The 21,390-nt window shown below is 46.2% G+C and overlaps 1 protein-coding gene across 7 annotated transcripts in view; it reads right to left on the minus strand.

The window, feature by feature from the left end:
- Positions 1-21,356, minus strand: part of Nlrc5 (NLR family CARD domain containing 5) — an 84,687-nt gene extending 63,331 nt beyond the window's left edge. For 4 of the 7 annotated variants that reach the window (XR_007343454.1, XR_007343455.1, XM_048792147.1 and 1 more), the window contains exon 1: positions 21,203-21,220. The gene's annotated coding sequence lies outside the window, so the exon portion shown is untranslated. Of the gene's footprint in view, positions 1-21,202 lie in introns of all 7 variants that reach the window. The other 3 variants (XM_048792144.1, XM_015488693.2, XM_015488695.2) reach the window with 2 other exon arrangements.
- Positions 21,357-21,390: the final 34 nt, after the last annotated feature.

A 21,390-nucleotide genomic window follows, 5' to 3' on the forward strand; every position in this document is an offset into this window, starting at 1 on the left:
CCCCCCCACCCCCCTTATTTTGCTGCAGCCAGCCAGGCTGCAGCAATTAGCTCTAAGCAGTCTTTTAGTGAAACTTTTTGGATCTTTTAAGTGTAGGATCATATCATCTGCAAGCAGTGATAATTCAGCTCCTTCCTTCCCTATTTTTATCCTTTTTATTTCCTTCTCTTGTCAATTGCTCTGTTGCTGAGGGCCATTGCTAAGTAAGAATGATGCATGGCATGACCCAGGTCATTTGCAGTGTCATTGCATGTAAGGTGACCTTGCTCAAGGACCAGGGCAGATCCGGGTTTAGGGCGTTCCAGTTTAGGACAATCCGGGTTTAGGGCGGTTCCAGGTTTAAGGTGTACCCTGCTGGGAATAGGGCGTATCCTGCTGCCTCAGGCGTGCCTGCTCATTGAGTTCCCGGTTGAGTTCTCGTGGGATTCAGAGAGTATTTGGGATTTTGCCCAGAACGTGATTGGGGCCCGGAACGTGAATTCCCCCAGAACGTGTTTGTAGAGTGCCGGTGTGAGTTCAGGTATAAAGAATTGCTGTTTGAATCTACAAGGCTGTGAGTGGCTCGTGATTTTGTGCCCAGCCAGACTGCGGCACTCTGTCTAGAATTTCTCGTACTATATTAAATAGGAGTGGTGAAACTGAACATCCTTGTCTTGTTCCAGAATTTAAAGGAAATGTTTTCAGTTTTTCCCCATTCACTATGATGTTGGCTTTGGGTTTGTCATATACAGCCTTTATGATATTGAGATAGGTTTCATCTATCCCTAGTTTCTTAAATGTTTTTGCTATGAAAATATACTCAATTTGGTCAGCCTTTCTCTGCACCTATTGGGATGAGAATTAAGTGGTTTTGTCCTTAATTCTATTTATGTGATGAATGACATTTATTGATTTGCCTATGTTAAACCATCCTCACATCCCCAGGACAAAACCAACTTGGTCGTGATGTAAAACCTTCTTAATATGTTGTTGAATATGATTCACTTGTTTTCCATTAAGGATTTTTGCATCTAAGTGCATCAGAGATATTGGTCTGTAGTTTGCTTTCCTTCTGTATTCTTGTCTGGTTTAGGTCTGAGTTTGACACTGGCTTCATAGAATGAATTTGGGAGTGTTCCATCTCTTTCTACTTCATGGAGTGATTTGAGGAGCATAGACATTACCTCTTCTTTACAGGTCTGAGAGAATTCAGCTGATAATTCATCTGGTTCTAGGCTTTTCTTTGTTGAAAGGCTTTTTATTACTGCTTCTATTGTGTTGCTAGTTATTGATCTTTTTAGGTTTTCTGGGTTCTCTTGATTTAATTTTGGCAGGTTGTATGTCTAGAAATATATCCGTTTCTTCTAGGTTTTATTGGAGTAGAAGTTTTCAAAATAGTCCCTCATGATCTTCTGTATTTCATGGTGATTTATACTTTTTCAGCTCTAATTTTATTAATTTTGGTCTTCTCTCTTTTTTCTTTTGGTTAGTTTGAATAAAATCTGATCAATCTTATTTATCTTTTCAAGATCAATTCTTCATTTCATTAATCCTTTGTACTATTTTTTTTAATTCTCAATTTCATTGATTTTGGCTATGATCTTAATTATTTCCTTCCTTCTCTCAGTTTTTTACTTAGTTTGTTCTCCTTTTTCAAGGATCTTGAGAAGTATCATTAGGTCATTTATTTGAGGGCTTTCTGATTTTTTCATGTAGGCACCCATTGCTATAAATGTTCCTTTCAGAATTGCTTTTATAGTGTTCCAAAGGTTCTGGTTTGTTGGGTCACTATTCTCATTTGATTCTAAGAATTTTAAAATTTCTCCCTAATTTCTTCTATCACCCATTCACCATTCAGAAGTGCATTGTTTAATCTTCCTGTGTTTATATAGTTTCTGAAGGCTTTTGTTGTTGTTGTTTTCATTCCATTATGATCTGATAATAGGCAAGAAATTATATCAGGTTTTTTTGTATTTGCTAAGAGTTGCTTTGTGGTCTACAATTGGTCTATTTTGGAGGAGGTTCCATGAGCTACTAAAAAAGTGTAGTCAATTGCTGTTGGGTGAAATATTCTGTAGATGTCCATTAAATTCATTTTATGCATATATATTTTTTCAAGTCTAAAAGAGTCTTTACTGAGTTTATGTCTGGATGACCTATCTCCTGGTGACAGTAATATTGCACTGGGTTCTATGTGAGGTCTTAATTTGACTTGTCCCTCTCTCTGTCTCTTTCTTCTCTCTCTTGTTGATAATTGAACCCAGGGATGCTTTACCACTGAGCCACATCCCTAGCCCATTTTATTTTTTTATTCTGAGACACAGTCTCAGTAAATTTCTTAGTGTCTCACTAATTTGCTAAGGTTGGCTTTGAACTTGTGATCCTCCTGCCTCAACCTCCTGAGTTGCTGGGATTGCAGGGGTGTGCTATCGTGTTCGGCTAGTGTCTCTTTTATGTAATTATGTGCACCGAAGTTTGGGGCATAAATATTTACTATCATAAGATCTTCTTGTTGAATTGTTCCCTTTACCAGTGTAAGTGACCATCTTTGTCACTTCTGATTAATTTTGGCTTGAAGTCTACTCTGTCCACCATGAGAGTAGCTAATCCTTCTTGTTTCTAGGCTCCATTTGCCTGTTATATCAATTTTAGTACTTTCACTTTCAGCCTGTGGTTATCTTTGTCTGTAAGTCTCTTGCAAACAAGATGTAATTAGGTCTTGTTTTTAAATTCATCCTGTCAATGTTTATCTTTTAATTGGAGAGTTGAGACCATTTATATTCAATGTTACTATAATCAGAAGCTTATTGATTCCTGCCATTTTGATTTATTTCTAATGTTTAATTTGGTCCTGTTTCTAATTTGCTTAGCTACTCTTCAAATGAGATTTGTTCATTTGTGAACTCTGGGTTTTTTTTTTTCTTCTTCTTCTGTGTGGGGTATTTCTTTAAATAAGTTCTGTGATGCCAGCTTTGTAGTCATGAATTCTTTTAGTTTCTGCTTAACATGAAAGGTTCTTATTTCCTTGATTCTGAAGGATAGCTTTGCTGGATATAGCAATCTTGGTTAATGGTTATTTTCTTTCAGGACTTGGAACACATCATTCCAAGCCCTCCTGACTTTTAGAGTTTATGCTGAAAAATCAGAAGCAATTCTGATGGGTTTGCCCCTAAATGAGGCATTGATGATTTTTTCTCTGAAGCCTTTAAAAATTCTGTGTGGGATTCTGAATGCCTCCTATCTGGAAGTCCATCTCAGTTGTTAGAGTCTGTAAACAAGTCAAAATAACACCTGGCATTTTGCCAGGGGAATGTTAGAGTTCGTAAACAAGTCTGGATGGTGCCTGGCAAAATGCCAGAGGGAGTGGTTTGAGAAGTAACAAAAGTGAGCCATTAAGTGTGGAGATTTCTTATTGGTTGACTGATGTATCTAGTTTATGCTAATTAGATAAGCTGTGTGGAATGTATAAATACTGCTCCTGTCCTGCAATAAACGGCTCCCTCTCCTGCTGTATCAATCTACACAAGTTGTTCGTCCCCCCCCCCCCGCCCTGTTATTTTGCTGCACTCAGTCTCAAGGTTTGGAAATTTTTATGTTATTATTTTCCTGAAGCAGGTATCCATTTAATGAGCCGGCATCTCACAATCCTCTTCAATTCCAGTGATTCTTAAATTTGGTCTCTTAATGTTGCCCCAGAATTCTTGTATATTTGGATCATGGTTACTTATTTTCTTTTCTTTAATGGTGTCTGAATGTTCAAGGCTGGTCACTTTGTCTTCCAGCCTTTTTCCTCCAGGAAGAATCCAGAGATACTTTCACTTTCAGCCTGTGGTTGTCTTTGCCTGTAAGTCTCTTGCAAACAAGATGTAGTTGAATCTTGTTTTTTTTTTTTTTTTTTTTAATTCATTCTGAAGCCAGAGATTCTTTCTTGAGCATGGTTCACTCTATTAGAGAGACTTTCAAGTAAACATTTTATTTGATTTATTGTGTCTTTCATTTTCAAGATTTTTGTTTGGCTCTTTTTCAATATCTCTCTATCCTTATTGGATTTCTCATTCATATCCTGTACTGACTTCCTTAATTCATTCAGTTGTTTTTCTGTGTTCTCTTGGAATTCATTGATCATTTTTACAAGCAGTCTTTTAAATTCTTTATCTGATATTTCACCCACTTCAGTATCTTTGGAGTCAGTTGCTGGTAAATTATGAACTTTAGGAGATGTCATGTTACCTTTTCCCCCATATTTCTTGTATTTCTCTGTTGAGTTTCATGCATCTGTTGAGGTGGATTTCTCTCCCTCCTTCTCTTGCAATGTGTCCTAGAGTGATCTAGATTGAGCTCACTCATAGGTGTGGTGTCCACAGACACTGTATCAATTCTCTTTTTTCTATACCAGTGGATGTCCATGAATGGGACCTGAGGGCCTACCCTTCACCATTCCTACATGGGGTCTGGTCTTTAGTTTGGGTTTTTGACACTTCTATTCTTTATATTAAAGTATAGCTGAAGGGTTTTTGTTAATATTTTATTAGTTGTTGGTGGACCTTTATTTATTTTTATGAGGTGCTGAGAATCAAACCCAGTGCCTCATACATGCTAGGCAAGTGCTCTACCACTGAGCCACAACCCCAGCCTGAGCTGAAGTTTGAGTGTCATTAATTTGTGTGTGGAAGAAGCTGCACTGTCTTTTGGCTGAGTTTAGTTCAGTAGCAGAGTCTTTACCCTATGAACATGTAGTTTCCCTGTGGGTTCCCAGCACCTCACAGGATAGGGGAAACAAACAATAGAAACAACCAATACAAACAATATACAGCATTAAAGTAAGTATCCAGTGCCTGTTATGACGTCTGTAACACTAATACCGCAGAAACAGGAATGGTGGGGTCAGCAATTGCCAAGAGCAAAAACAATAAACAACCATAAATTAAATCTGACATTAAAGTAAACAGTGGGTGTCAAATATGTCATCCACCTGCACTAATAATTGCACCATGATGAATGGTTGGGCAGGAGTTAGATAATGCAAACAGTTCTAAAAGATGGTAAAAATACAGTTCATTTAGAGAAAAGAAATTGTGATAGGAAGGTAGAAGAGAGACTAGGATGTTCAAAATATGAACAGAGAGAATATGGAAGAGATGGTTATAAAGAAGGAGGAGAAAAAATGAAAAAGTAAAGGAAGACAGAGAGAAAACTGAGAGAATGTGACTGTTAGCAGCAGAAGAAGGAAAGCGGGGGTGGGGTGGGGGAGGAGATCAAATAAGCAAAAACCAATCCAAACCAAAATAAATGAACCAAAAACCCTAACCCTCAAAAGGAAAAACAATTGTTTTAAAAAATGCTAAAAATGAGAAAAAAGAAACAAAAATGTATACATTTATATGTTCACAAACCAATGAACACAGTAAGAACACACACACACACACACACACACACACACGATGCAGAAAATGAAAGAATCGTCTCCAATGAGGTGATCAAAATAGTCAATGAGGATGGATGGTGACTGCCGGTGCCCAACTGTCCTTTCCATTTCTTCTTCAGCCATGGGGTGGGGGGTGGTGTGTAGGGTGGGCTGGGGGTTGATAACCCCTTCCTCTTTTGGTGTTGGAGTGGCCTGAAACTGAAGCTGGTTGAAATGGCTCTCAGCTTCCCTTCTCACCAGCATAAGGTAGGACGGAATGGGAAGTTCTGTTGATCAGAATGTTGTCGGCATAAACGAGATCAATGTACTCCCAGGGCCCAGGGGGGCTGCTACAGAGTTCCCTGAGTGCCATTGTGGTGGGGGCTTAGGTCTTAGGGGCTTTGTTGGATGGCAGCTCCTCTGGAGAGATCAGATCAACACTCCCCGGGGGCCTGACAGATACCTATCTCTTCTGGGAGTCTGACACTCAGGAGCTTCCCAGAAAATTCTGCTCCCAGGAGAGAGGAGTCAGTCTTCCACGCACTCTGCTGTTTGTGAACACGGCCTTCCTAGGCTTAGCCCCTGGGTCGGCCTGTCCACTTTCCTGGCTCTCTTCCGCGGGTCATTTGAGCCACTGGACCCAAAGGGAGAGTGAGTTGGACTCCCCTGTGACCTGAACCTCCCTGGGTGCAGTCTTCTCTGAGCCTGTTTCACTCATGTTCTCCTAGGTACAGGGTAGGTGCTTGCAGGGACAGTGTCACAGTGTTGGCTGGGATCTTCCGGCTCCCGCAGTGGCTGCAGCATGGCTGCCTCTGGGTGTCCCCCGCCTCAGCTCCCATTTTGCCAGTTGAGAAATACAGAGCACTTTCCAAATACCGGTTCTCTGGACAGCTAATACGGGTCTCAGAGACCAGGAACAGGTCCTTGTTCCTCAGTGGTGACGATTAAACACCCGAGAAATGCCGAGGCAAGCGTAGAAGCAAGTGTGATTGAGGAAGAGGACAGAAACAGACTTCTCCAAAGAGAAGGGGCCCCAGAGCTGGGTGTCCAAGGAGGGGACCCCAGAACCCCTCTTCTTAATTATTGCCTTGTCTTTCTTCTCTGCATGCTGTGACCAGGGGCAGGGATGCAGAGGTTGATTGTTAGTGCCCAGGGGCATGACCACAGAGGTTAACAACCCACTTCCTCTCTGACCACCAGTGATAACCAGTCCTCATCCTCTCTCCATCCGCATCACTCATTACCTACACTGAGGACCTGACCTTCTCCCCCTGCCTCAGCTTGCTGCAGATTGTGACATATCCTGTCCACTCAGGTCAGGCTGGGCTGCAGGCAGATTGCTTTTTGGCAAAGAAGGCATGTTGGGGTCAGCCCAGGGGGCTCATTTTATAGAATCATTCCCTCAACCTCATGTCCCACCATTCTCACCTCCCTGTCCCCTTACACAGCCAGTGGGTCAGCTCGGCTCAGGCTGCTTTCTGATGGACAGGGTTTTCCACATCAGATCTGTCTGGTTTCTCCCTGTTTCCTGCTCCCTCCCCTCTGTATGGACCAGCCTGTTGCTATTGTCAACCCAGCTTGGCACTGAGTATTCTTTCTTGTTCTTTGTTCAAGGCACCCACATTTCCGAGTCTCTGAGACACTCTGATGTCCAATACTGAACTGTAGTGAAGCCCTTCTCTCACCCACTTCTCTGAGAAGGGGTACTCTGGCTGCCTGGATCCTGAGTCTCAGCAACTGGAAGGCAGCCCTCCTCTGATCCACCATCTTGAATCTCCCCTAGAGTATTTTCTTATAATTTTCAACCTCCTCGTGTCCTCACATTTTTTAAAAATAATTTTTTTTTAGTTGTAGGTGGACACTATATCTTTATTTATTTATTTTTAAGTGGTGCTGAGGATCAAACCCAGTGCCTCAGACATGTGAGGCAGGCACTCTACCCCTGAGCTACAGCCCCAGCCCCATATTCTCACATTTAATGCAATTTATTTTCCTTTGTCTTTTTATTAGATTTGTCAACAGTTGCTTTCTCTTATATTTAAAGAACAAATTTTGAAAATTTATGATGCTTTTAATTGTATACGTTCATGGTATAGTGTGATGATTCAATATGTGTATGTAATGTGTGATGCCTAAATCAGGATGGTTAACATTTCCATCTCCTTAAACCTTTGTTTCTATTGACTAATTCTGCTAGAATTTTCCTTTTTCTATTTTTGTAACTTTGCCTGTTATTTATTTAGTTGTTTAAGTTTATGAACTTTATTGCTTAGGTCATTTCTAGTCTCCTTCTTCTTTTAAAAAGTAATAAAATACTTTGGCCTAATTTCTGTAAATTTATATCAAGCATTTATATTATTAGGTAGATCATTTATATTATTAAGTAGATCATAATTATAAGTTGAAACTGAGTCTTTTTGAGAATTTTTTTATGTATTTATTTATTTATTATTTTTTTATTAGTTATACATGACAGTAATTAGTCACACATGACAGTAAAAAACTGAGTCATATAATGGAGGGTTGTTTTTAATTTAATGGAGGTTGTTTATTTCTAAGATTTTTCTTTTTTTTCCTTGCCATACGATAACATTTTTTTTAATTTTGTGAACATTTTAAAAGTGTTTTTTAAAATAAAGATGGACTTTTATCTCACATTTATATCAAAATAAAGCCTACATGGGGTCAGAATTTAAAAAGTAAAAAGCTGAACTCTGAAAGTAATCAAAAACCATGTTCAATTTATAACTATTCACGAAACTATACATTTATATTTTTTTCTATGTGTTATATATATTCTACAACTAAAAATTAAAGGTACTTAAGTTCTCAAACAAAACATAGGAAAAAGTATTTAGAAATAATTTCAACCAGGCGCAGTGGCGCTGACTCAGGAGGCAGAGGCAGGAGGGTTGTGAGTTCAAAGCCAGCCTCAGCAAGAGTGAGGGGCTAAGCAACTCAGTGAGACCCTGTCTCTAAATAAAATACAAAATAGGGCTGGGGATGTGGCTCAGTGGTCGAGATCCCCTGAGTTCAATCCCCAGTACCCTCCGTCTCCCCAAATTTCAGGGCTAAAGGTGTAGCACAGTGATCAGGCACTTGCATAATGTGTAAGGCCTTGGGTTTGATCTTAGCACAGCAAAATAAATAGATAAATGCATACATAAAATGAAATAATAAAAAACAATTCAAGAAGTTTTTTTGCCAAGCACTGGGCAAAACTCAGAAATCATAAAAGAAAAATTGGATGAAATCAATCAGACACAAATTAAAATTTTCGTAGTACCAAAAAAAAAAACCCACAAATAAAATTAAATGACAAGTGACAAACTGAAAAATATCTGCTAGTTATGTCACAAAGACACAATTTTTTAAATACATTGAGTTATTACAAATCAATAATAAAAAGACCAATGACCTGATAGTAAAGAGGATAAAGTTTACAGAAAAAAAATACCAATGGCTCTTAAATGTATAAAAAGATGTTCCATCTTATACACCATGAAGGAAATACATATTAGAACTAAAAAGATATGCCATTTCCTAGCTCTTAGATTTGCAAGTTTGTAAATTAGTAGATACCTTGATGCATTGCTAATGCATCAGTATCTCATCTCCCAAAATTACGAATGTCATATAACCACAACTAACAATTCCACATCCAGGCATTTAACCTTCAGATATCCAGAATGTACAAAATGACATATGCCCAGAGGTATATGGCCTTGCTCATAATAGCAAAAAATTGGGAGAAAAAGTTAAATATCCACCAAAGAGGACATGTTATACTTAAATTATTACATACCATACCAAGGAATCCTATGTAAGCATTGAGGCAGAGCATAAGGGATGATATAAACAGTGTCCAAGACAAACTGAACATAGAAAAAAGAACAAAGATCAGAACCAGGTGTAGGATATGCTGCACTTGTGTGAAGAAGAAATAAATGTACGTGTTTATGACTTTATACTTTGCATGAAAAACCTAAAAGAAGAAGTGTTCCCTTGGAGGAGAATCCTTAGAATGTGATCCTGTATGCCCGTGCTGTCGAATCAAAATGAGCACTTTCTCTCAGGCTCAGCTCTGGTCGGGTCTTATTTGTGCCTAAACCTCCTATCAGCACCCCACCGTCTCCTCCAGAATAAAGTCATGCCATGTTTCTGTGACCTCCACAAACTGGGACACATCGGGGCACCAGGAAAGGGTCAGGGTGAAGGAACAAATGTCCCCTCATCCCTGTTCCTTGGCTCTCTTGGCCCCCTTGGGTACCTACTGGCCTGCCTGAGAGATGCTGCTCACGCCTCAAGCCCTTCTCTTTCCCCATCCCAGCCTTGAACTTTTGCTGCCTCCTCAGGAGGGTCTTCCTGCAACCCACCTCCTCAGGCCAAGTTCAGTTCCCATCCCGGGTCTCATTCCTTAGCCTCCCCCTTTCTCCTCTGTTGGAGGTCTTGCCTCTCTGCATGGCCTTGCCTTTGGGTCTGGTCCCCGCTAACAGCAAATGCCTTGGCACCAGGGCCCTGGGCTCACGTCTGCTAGTCACCAGCTGCATGACTTTGAAAGGCTCCTTGGCCTCTTGGTTCCTCAGTGTCCTCCTCTGTAAAACGGGGATATTCTGGGCCACAGAAGCAGAGTCCAAGTTGGGGGTTCTTACAGAAGCCCTCCCTGAGGGGGTCAGGGAAGCGGGCTGAGCGCTGGAGAAGCTCATCAAGCGTGGTCTAGGAGAAGCCTTGCTCCCACCTGACCTTGGGGAGATCTGGAATGTGGATGAGCTCATAGGTGGGTCCCCAAGAGGCCAGGGTTCTGGGCTGTCACACCACACCATCAGGTTAGCTTGGGGACATGCCCTGTGGGTGGGGAGGAGCCTCAACGACCCAGACACCTGAGGCCATCAGCCAAGGGCGACCCTTTGGTCACCAGTGTTAGCAGCTGGGGGAGGGGGTGGGTCCGAGGTGTTGGTGACGGGGACCTGGCAAGGTGGCTGTGAGACAGGGCATGCGAAGCCTTTGCGTGGCGTCTGGCACAGGAGAAGCCTCCACGCCGTGGCTATTCTTAGCATCATTGTTGGTGTCTCCTCTGCCTCCCCAGCTGGGCGGCAGCCGAGGAAGGAAGGGAGGGAAGAAAGAGGACATGACTCAGGCTCGGGACAGGAGCCTGCGGCTTCTCTGGCTCTTTTTTCCCTCTGGCCTCCCCGGGCTTGGGCTTTGGGCCGGCCACGCTGTGCGGCAGGGGACAGATAGGACCTCTGTCTCCTCAACTGTATGGGGGTCCTCGCCTGCCTCCCTGCTCCCTGGGCTGTCCACGAGGGACAGGTCAAGAAGCCGTGTCCCTGCGGAGATGGCAGAAGAGAAGAGGAGGAGGACGAGCCGTGGGAAGGAAGGGACAGAAATAAAAAGGCTGCAGGCACCAGCCGTGGAAGAGAAAGGGTGTCGCCGCAGACAAGGAGCAGAGACTGGGCCAGAGCTGGCGCAGGGCTCCTGTGGGCAGCACCGTCCCCCCTTCAGGGAGGACCCTGCGAGAGGTGCCAGCCTCGGTTTCCTCCCTTACCCAGGAAGCTAGAGGAGCAGGCGAGGCGTCTCTGATACAGTCACCCATTTCCGTGGGGCCACATGATGTGGGGGGGCTGGTGGCTGTTTTTTTTTTAAAAACTCTATCCCTACTGTCCCTCACAGTGATAGGCCCTGCAGGACTTAAGATGCACGGTCGGTGACAGTGCTTTACAGGGGAGGCTCCTGTTGGACAAGGGACCCGCTCAGGTCACCAGCTAGCGTCTCAGAGCTGGGGGTAACAAACAGCCTGCTGGGGGTAATAAAGGGGTGTCCAGGGAGAACCCCTGCACCCTGGGCCCAAGCCCCGGCCTGTAGGTCCTTCCTTCAAATCCAAAAAGACCTCTCTTTTCCTGACATTGGAAACCCAGAATTCTGGGTCCCAAACCATGTCCTAATGTCTAGGTCCACCTCCCTCCTCCGTCCCCTTCCTACTCACCTTTCCCACCAAGGGCTCCCTGGGGTCCACATGTGCCCTCCTCCAGGACTGGGAGTGGGCAGCCCTATTACAGGCCCTAACCTGGCTGGCACAGCAGGCAGCCAGGGTGTCCTTGTCACTCCTGTGCAGTCCTGGCCTCTAGGGTCCAGCACCCACAGGAAGCAGCCGACGCTGGCGAGGCCTAAGGAGAGGGCTCCTGACCAGCTCGTTTTGGAGTCCTCGGAAACTCCTGCAAACAGTCTCCCAGGCTGTCTGCACTTTCCGCTAGGTCCCTGGACATTAGTAATTCCATTTTGGTTCTGGGACTCAGAACCGAAACTTATAAACTGCCAAGAAAAAGAAACTTGAGATATTCTGCTCCCAGAACCACCCCCCTCCCCCGCAAGGTCCCTACATAGAAAAATCTGTTGGTACCCAGCCACCAGCACCAAGGTCATTTCAAGCTTGTTCTTTTTCCCTGTTAAAAAAGATCTAAAACCTCTGTTCAAGTGACGCTGCCTGCTGCGCCTGGCAGACACCCTGTTAACACACCTTTGCTTGAGCTCAGAGATGCGTCTCTTGTGGATATTTGCACCAGCTACCCGAGCACTTTCCATTTATTTGCAGGATGGGGTGAAATTCCAACACCCCTCATTACAGACTGAGTGCAGCACAGTCTCTGGGGATGGAACATGGGCGTCCACTGGGCCTCAAGCCTGAGGTGAGAGATTCTGGGTGACGCCAGTTCTCCACTGTCCTTGTTCCTTTGCATTGGGGTCCCAATTCTCCAGCAAACCAGACCCTAGGATTCCTGCTCTCGAAGCAGCCCAAAGGCCCTGGGGTTGACAAGATCGCTGAGACTGTCCTATCTAGATGGAGACCAAGGGCGGCGCCCGCCTCTGCCTCTCCTTTGTTCCCTGGCACGTCAGTCCCCAGCTCGGTGGCTCTGCCAGCTCCTCTCTTGCAGCTAAGAGCTCAGCACCTCCACACAAAAGTGAAAATAAAAGCATGGTTTGGAAATCCCCTTGGCAGCGCCACACACAAGGGGGCTGGTATGAGGGTTCCGGAAGCATCTTGTGCTGGCTCGGGAGTTGAGGCAGGGGACAGGGAAAGCTCAAGATGTAAATGACAGGAGTCCCAGGTCCCCAGGGTTAGGTTCACAGCCTGGAAATTGGCTTTCCTCTGTGAGAGAAATGCTGTCAGCGACTTCCGTCCACCCTCTGACTCCATGACTAAACTTCTTGGCAGAAAGTCACATGGAGGCCACACAGCTGGAACACAGGGCCCTGCACACTGAATGTCTGTGTTTCCCCCAAATTGATATGTTGAAATCCGAACTGCCAAGGTGATGATTCCCAGGGTGGGTGGTGGGGCTGGGGGAGGAGACAGGGTAGGGTCCTGGTGAATGGGATCCATGCCCTGATCAAAGTCCCCGAATGCTCTCTAGCCCTCTGTGAGGACACAGTGAGGAGTCGGCAGGCTGCAACCCGGAAGAGGGCCCTCACCAGAACCCCCCACCCCAGGCTGGCACCCTTGTCCTGGACTTTAGTCTGCAGTAGCCTCCTGGGCCTTGATGTTCTCATCTATAAGGCAGGAGTAATATGAGGTTGTTGTAGGGCTTAAATGAGTTAATATGTGTAAAGTACTTGAAAGTGCTTGGTAGTCACGACAGAAGAATCGTTTTTATGACGTGAAGGCTTGGATAAAGTTCTAGAAGGAACAGCAAACGCTACCACTGGGAGAGGACAGAAGTGGGACTGGGAGCAGCAAAGAAAGGAGATTTCGGCCTTGCAGACAAGAGCCTAGCTTTTTAGCAAGAGGACTGGGTCACGCATGACCTGTGCAGTCCAAGATGGGTCCATTTTTTTGAAAGTAGAGTTAGAAGGGGAACTTTTTAGCTTACAGGATGGACCCTCCGAACACTCTCCCACCTGGCCACCAGCACCAGGCGCATGGTGCAGAAGAAAGGCTTCAGAGACGTGGGCGTGGAGCCTTGGGGCTGGGTCCCACTACCCCAACCGATTTGCTGGGTCATGGAGGGTTTGTGTGCAGGTATGTCAAGTGGTGCTTTCTCCCCCGGCATTCCCAGGGGTCTGTGGAGTCGGCAAGAGCCTCTGAGGTCAGGAGGCCTGGGTTCAGATTCTGATTTCAACACTTGACACTGTGCAACCTTGGGCAGGTTTCCTAACCTCCTGTGCCACAGTTTCCTCATCTGCTGATGGGGTGACGATTTTACATGCACCTCACAGTGAGGGCTGGAGACACGGATGTGTACACAGCACACGGCACAGTGAAGCCACCCCCAGCCTCAGCTCTCACCCACCAGCTCCTATGCACAGAGCTCCCAGAACAGGTGGCCCCAGGCTGCCGCATCCCACCCGCACCCCCTCACCGCCACCCAGGCCAGCCTGCCCCGGCTGAGGTGTCCTCCAAGGTGCAGGGAAGAAACAGCTCCATAAAGGGAAGAAGCAAAGTGCAGATTTAAGAGCCAGGCTGCCTCTTAATTGAAACTCCATGCAATGGCGTCTTACAAAACAAAATGACCATTTCAGCATAGTTTTATTATTTTTCTGCTTAAAGATATAGCCAAATATCTCTCCCATGGAGGTATAAAGCATGAAATTTTCCAGTGATCTCATCGTTTAGGAACGGGTGTGCAAAGTTTAAGACTCTTATCTATGCTTGAGGACTTTTTTCTTTTCTTCCTCCCTCTCTCTCTGTGCCTTCAATTTCAATCATGGGGTTGGGATTGTGGCTCAGTGGTGGAGCACTTGCCTAGCACGGGTGAGGCACTGGGTTCGATTCTCAGCACCACATGTAAAATAAAATAAATAAAGGTCTATCAACAACTAAAAAAAATTTTTTTTAAAAATTTTAATCAGAACCTCATTTCCTTAAAGTTGTTCTGGAAACTATTTCACTTTTAACTTTATTTATTCTTTTCTTTTAAAATTTTTCTTTTGGGTTGTAGGTGAACACAACACCATTATTTGATTAAGTGATTTTTATGTGGTGCTGAGGGTCAAACCCAGTGCCTCACACGTTAGGCAAGCGCTTAACCACTGAGCCACAACCTCAGCCCCTGACTTTACTTGTAAAAGTACCATTTTGCCATGAACTAAGGGTAAATCCCCAAAAGACGCCCATGGAAAACTAAAAAACAAAACATTGCTAGGGCGCTGGAGCGGGTGCTGTTGCCAGTAGGTGTGAGAGGCTTCACAGACGCCTGCCACCCATCTGAGACTTTCTCCCTGACTAATTAGGAAGGATTAACAAGAACTGAAAAGAGAACAGCTTTCCACTCCAGTTCGGTCCAAAGCCCCATCCACGCACCTCCTGAGGCCACCTTGACTCCTACATTGTCCTGTACATTTCAGTGAGAACATCCAGATGCCCAGAAAGGTACCAAACATCTTCAAGAACCTGGGTGGGGCACATAAACTGCAAGCTATTCCTTACTTAGAACAAGACGCTACGATGAGATCTGAATGCCTCAGAGAACCAGCTCCCAAGGTCCCAGCGCCCTACAGTTTCACCTCCAGAGCAGAAGGGGCCCCTCTAAAGCTGATGATGGTTTGCTTGGGGTCCAGGCTCCATCCCTCCCTGCAGGAGGTGGGTGTTGGGATCCGGTCATTCCTGGCTGCTGAAGCTTTATACATTGACCCAGTCTTTAGGAGTTGCCCCAGTGTTCTTAGTCGCTGTAAAAAGAAAGGTCCACACATCCGCTGAGCCTGAGGAGACGGTCTGGAATGGGAACAGAGCTGTGGCTTCCAGGACATTCCCCAGGACATCTCTGCACATGGATGTCAGCAGGGGCAGCTCTTCTCTCCTTAGATGGCTCAGAGGTCAAGCTCTGGCCTCCCCCAGGGCCCCGGAACTCCTGGGGTGGGGTAATGACATGGCCTCCTCCAGCCGGGGTCCCTGCTCTGGCACTTTGTGAAATGAGGGCACACAGTTCACCCACGGGAAGCGCAGGTGAGCGTGGAGGCAGACTTCAGAGCCTGGCCTTCTCCTCTCCCTCCTCCTTCCTCCCTCCTCCACTTTCTTCTCTCCCTCTTCCTCCTTTTCCCATCCCCCCTGCCTGGTTCCCTCTGTCTTCAGGGTTCAGGGTCCCTGTGTCACCCACGGAGTCTTCTCTCACATGGCCCAAGTGTTCCTTACCAGAAGGCCCCAGCTGGCCTCTATCCCAAACGCGCACCACACCCTGCCCCTCACCTGCCGGGTGTCCTGGCCCCGCAGTCAGCACGACCTGACGTGCACCCCTGTCGCACATCTGTGTGTACTTGTTTATCCTGCTCCCATCGGCCCTTGGCTCCACCAAATGGCACTTGCTGTGCTCCCAGCCCAGCCCGCCGCCTCGAACAGCGCCCGCCATGTTGTGGGAACTTGGAGGACAATGGGGTGGATTCCGGGCGCAGGGTGGAGCCAGAGCTGGTGTCGGGCTGTCGGTTCCCACCTCACCTGGAGCAGCAGGCACCCTCAGGCTGGAGACGCTCCTCCGTCATCCTACACCCAAGAAGTTTTCTGGAGTCCTCTCCTGGGTGGCTTGACGGCGCCCCTCCTTCCTTCTCCCCCTTCCTTTTGTGAGCACATAAGACCCCCAGCCCCAGGCACAGACTCCATGCAAAACGGCCTCCCCCCCATGTTCTGGTCCCTGCCGACCACCTTGCACCCAGGCCCTCCCCACCCCAAACACTCTCGGTGTTTTCCCTTCCTCCTTGCTCCCCTCCCTTTCCTGCTAAGCACAATTGGAAGAATTAAAACATCATATATCTTATTGGTTTTTTTACATAAAACAAAATATTCCACATGCAGAGGAAGAAAATGAGACCAAATCTAAGTGTCTAACAATGAGGGATACATTCAGCCATTCTGTGGACAGCCATGCCACCTATTATTATTATTATTATTTTAGTTGTCAATGGACCTTTATTTTATTTATTTATATGCAGTGCTGAGAATCGAACTCAGTGCCTCACACATGTTAGGCAAGTGCTCTACCACTGGGCGACAATCCCAGCCCCCATGCCACCTTTTAAAACCACAGGATAATGCCACTGTAGACTAAGAGCTAATTTCTTTCATACACAAAGAACTTGCAGAGCTCAACAACCCAATAGAAAAGTGGACAAGGACAAGAACCGACAATTTATGGAAAAGGGAAGACAGATGGCCCTTACACGTTTAAAAGATGACCTGCGGCCAGGCCTGGGCGCAGCGCAGACACCTGCTACAGAAGCCCACTCCAGGCAGCGCTGCAGCTCTGAACCCCGAGCACGCACAGTCCGCCCACCTCAAGCTCCTGGGAAGCTGTGATTGCAGAGGAGCAGCAAGGACACAGAAGTGGGGCAGACCTGATGAAAGGTTTGACTTAGGAGTTCACCAATAACGTTAGTACTTTCCCAAACCCTAATTAGCGTAACTTGTGACCGATAGCACTGGTACTTTTCCAAACTCTAATTAGCATAAATGTGGAACAATAGTTCTGACCCAAGTGCTTTACAAAACCCAAGATTAGCACACTCAGAAGGTGACTCTTCTTGGTTCCCCTCTCATTGGGCCAGAGCTCTTTTTTATTCACACTTGAACAAATCCCACTCTTACACTGAGTCATCCCCACCTGTGAACTTCATTCTTCGAACTCACAAAGCACTGACCCAGAAAAAAGTTGTCGGCAGTGAGCTGCTGGGGTTTGGGGCAACAGTGGGGAGCAGAACCTCCCGTTACGAGTACAACACATTTCACGGCTGCAGAGGCCTGCAGCTTATGCAGACCCCACCCACCAGCAAGAGTGCAGAAACCCCAGTTTCGAGAAGAGATGTGAGAAAAATCACCATGATTCATCTACTAGATTTGCAAATATGGAAGAGTTTGATAACATCCATACTAGGAAGGTGTGGCTGCAGGTGCCCTCACATGGAGCTGGTGGGAGGGAAAATTAGCACTATACTCAAAGAGGGTAATTGGTCAGTCACCCAAGTTCAAACTGCACATGCCCTCAAAGTCCCAAACCTGCTCCTGGATTTTCTTCAAGATTGACTCCCACATATGGAAAAATGAAGTTTGACCAACGATATTGATCACAACACTGTTTGGAATAGCAACAGACAGGAAAAAACCTAAAAGTTCAAAAGAGATCAATGACATATCAGCCATCTGGGGAAATACTATGTAGTTGTTAGAAAAAGAGAGCGCTGGAAGTGTGGCTCAGTGGTGAGCACCTGCCTAGCATATGCCAGGTCTTGGGATCTATTTTGAGCACTGAAGAAAAGATGCAGGATTTTGTTTGCTATAGAAAGATTTCCAAATCGAATTAAGGGGGAAAAAAGTGGACACTCCATACTGCCATTTATGAGAATTGGGGAAATCTATGGGTATGCGTATGTGTTATGTATATATGTGTATATGTATGCACATGTTTCTGTGTGTGTGTGTGTGTGTGTGTTTAAGGTCCACTCAGAGCATCTTTGGAAGAAGACTTAAGAACCGGATACCACTCTCTGCCTTCAGAGAGGGTAACTGAGTGGCTGGGAGACAGGGGAGGGAAGGAAGCATATTTTTAATTATATCCTTCTGTACATTTTTCATTTTTACTATACAAATATTAGCTATTGATTTTTTTAAGTTAAGCGACATCATAGATTTAATATTCCTTAAACATGCAATCCCATATTATTTATTTATTTTGGTATTGGGGTTTAAACCCAGGGGTGCTTAACCACAGAGCCATGTCCCCAGCCCTTTTTTAATATTTTATTTAGAGACAGGGTCTCACTGAACTGCTTAGGGCCCCACTAAATTGCTGAGTGGACTTGTGCTTTCCCTGGCTGCACGTCTCCCTTCCCTAGCAAAGTGGCTGGTTTCACGCCACAGTGAACCAGGATGAGAGGCTGGTGACAGCAGAAGAGGAGCCTGGGGTCAGACGTGGCCAGGAGAACTGGTTAACTCCATCCCCAGCCTCCAGAAACACAGAAAGCCTGGGAACACTGAGGGCTTCCTTGAAGAGCTGAATGAGGATCATGCCAACTATTCCCAGCTCTCAAGGACCCAGGAGACCCCAGACAGCACGTGGGGTACACAACCTTGCTTATTTTGCGGGTAACACGTCCTGTGAATAGCCAATGTTGCCTTCTTCACCACTTCTGCCAGGTTTTGGTGCATCTAATGATTTGCCATGTGGTCTAAAGAGTCTCCCTTCTCTAGCCAGCTGCGTTAGCAGACAAGATCATCAGTTTTCCCGAACTATTCTCTTTCAAATCATCCTGTAGACTCCAGTCACTTCGATAGGCTTTAGTTCCCCAACCAACACTCAAAAAACAAACAAGCAAACAAACAAACAAAAAGATCCGACAAAGAAAGACAGCAGCTTACATTCTCAGACCACCTGCAGAGTTTTCTGTTCTTGCTTTTTTCAGTACTGGGGATAGAACCCTGGGCTTCAGGTTTACCAGGCAATCACTCCTCCCATGAGCTACACCCCCAGACGCCAAAAGATTTCCAGTGTCTGTCCAACTGCATGTGGTAGGTAGAGAGGAGCTGCGAGGTGATGCTTTAGAGGTGGTGACAAGGTTCCACCAAGAGAGTGGATCCAAACTACAGAAGCCGAGCTGGGTGCAGGGTTGCACACTTGTAATCCAGGGATTCAGGAGGCTGAGGCTGGAGGATCGCCAAGCTCAAGGCCAGCCTTGACAGTTTAGCAGGACCCTCAGCAATTTAGTGAGACCCCCCCATCTCCAATTTAAAAAAAGAAAACAAAATGAGGACATAGCTCAGTGGTAGAACATCACTGTTCAATCCCCAGTGCCAAAGAGAAAAAAGAAAAAGGAACAGAAGTAATTTGTTCTCTCACAGTTCTGGAAGCTAGGAGTCTGAAATATGGGTGTGGACAGGGTCAGGCTCCTTCTGAAGGTTCTAGAGAAGGATCCTTCCATGCCTCTTCCAACTTCTGGTGGCTGCCAGAAATTCTTGGCAATCTCTTTCTCCCCACATGGCTATCTTGCCACCACCTGTGGGGCTTAACACTCTGATCTTCTCTCTTACCAGGATACTAGTCATATTGGCTTAAGGCCAACTTACTCTAGTATAGCCTCATTTCAACTGGTTATATCTACAACAACCACATTTCCAAATAAGGCCACATCCTGAGGTCCTGGGGGCCGGGACTTCAACACACCTCTCTTAGCAGACACAACTCAAGCCACAATAGATGAGAGAAGACACACTAGGAAGCTTTTCTAGACTCTCCTCAGGGCTTGACCTGGCTCTGCAGACATGGACACCTCGGGAGTCCAGGAAGGAGATTCACCATAATGTGAAACTCCCTACCCCTCTGCTGGTCTGCCCTCAAGAAGGACTCCAGAGCCTTTTACAGTACTTTAAAATTGACCAAGAACTGGGCGTACCTTGCCTCATTCAATCCATGGAGCTAACTTTGAAGGATCTATTAGGCCCATTTCACAGATGAGAAACCAAGCTTCCAAGAGATAAAATGCAAGGTTCTGAGATCCTTAGTCAGCCTGCCAGGCCAGGTGCCTGCCACCTGGTGCTGTTTCTGTAGGGAGGGCAGGTAGATATAACGAATGGCCCATCCGGGCTACAGAACAGTAGTCTGGTGGACAGCATGCTGTAGGGGCATTCATGCTCTCTTCCATGCCATCAGCCGGCCTTCCCCTGTGCTCTCTGCCACGAAACCAAGCCTAGTTAGTTGGTTAGTTAGTTAGTGGTGTGGGGTCAAACTCAGGGCCACTGGACGACACAGTCCAGCCTAAACCTAGTGCATTTCCGGGCTTATTTCTCCCCTAGAGAGAAGGAAATCCATTCAGAGGGAGATGAAGTTCCCGGTACTGATTGGGGTCCACTCCATCTTCTCCCCAGTTTTTTTTAGAGGCTAGGAACTTCCAGGTTTCAAACTGCTTTTTACACCTCCAGAACGCCCAATCTTTAAAAAAGAAAATGTAAAAATCCCAACTTATGAAACCTATGCAAACAGCACGGAAAGGGGGTGGGGCCTTTTTACCTTGGTAAATGGCCACCCCAGTGAACTCCAGGCCCTGGCTTTCTGAGTGAGAAAGTAGTTGAAGACCACATGGAAAAGCAAGTAACAAAAACGACAGCCATGCAGTCCCTATCACTTCTGAGTTAAAATGGTCACTAGAAATAGTGGAGACCTGACCCTAAGGAATTGTTAAGACCCCGGTGTGTACACTGATGGCATTGTGTCCATGTTTAAAGACTCCTTCTCTTTTAGTACATGCTCAAATATTTCCGTTGAAATGCTATGATGTCTGCCATTTGTTTCCAAATAAGGGGTGATAGATATGAAAGCCCCCATCTAGGGTTGGTGACCCTTGACCATGAGCAGTGGATCCAGGGGGGCTTCCATACATTAAAACCAGCAAATCCATATGGCCCCACCTAGTCCTCCTCCTCCTACTCTTATTTACGTTTGTGATTTTCCTCAATGAAAAGTTGTTTCGCTTTTTAGGATCCGAAGTATGAATCGTGCATCAGGAACAATGTGACCTCTAACTTTTCATTCAGCAATGAAAAGTTTGAAAGAAAAAAATAGCAACAGAGGGAGGCAACAGGTGTAGCCCCGGGAGGGGGTCTGCACAGCCACAGACCATGTCCCCTACAAGTGGCGACCCCGACCTGCCATCCCCCAAGCTGCCCAGCGCAGAGCCACCGACACCCCATCTGTCCATCTGCCACCGGACACCACTTGGCTATCGACATGGGCACATCCCCATCCCCAGATCGCTGGCATCCGCTCTTGCCCTCTCCTCCCTGCAGAACCGTAACCCCGAATCGCCAGGCGCCCCGCGCACCGGCCCGGGTCCCGCGGCCCCTGCACTCACCGCTGCGCTGCCGGCTCGTCCACGCTCCGTGCGAAACTGAAAGCAGACGCCGGGCGCAGCGGGCCAGTGCTTGGAACCGCGGCCGCTGCCGAGAAATCACGTGGGTTCGAGGTGCCATCCCGGACCCGGGCGCTGGGGGCAGGAGCCCGCACGCGCCCCGCTCGCCGCACCGCCCCGGGCGCCTGCCA

Source organism: Marmota marmota, unplaced genomic scaffold (genome assembly GCF_001458135.2).
Source record: "Marmota marmota marmota unplaced genomic scaffold, marMar, whole genome shotgun sequence".
NCBI classification, from domain to species: Eukaryota; Metazoa; Chordata; class Mammalia; order Rodentia; family Sciuridae; genus Marmota; species Marmota marmota.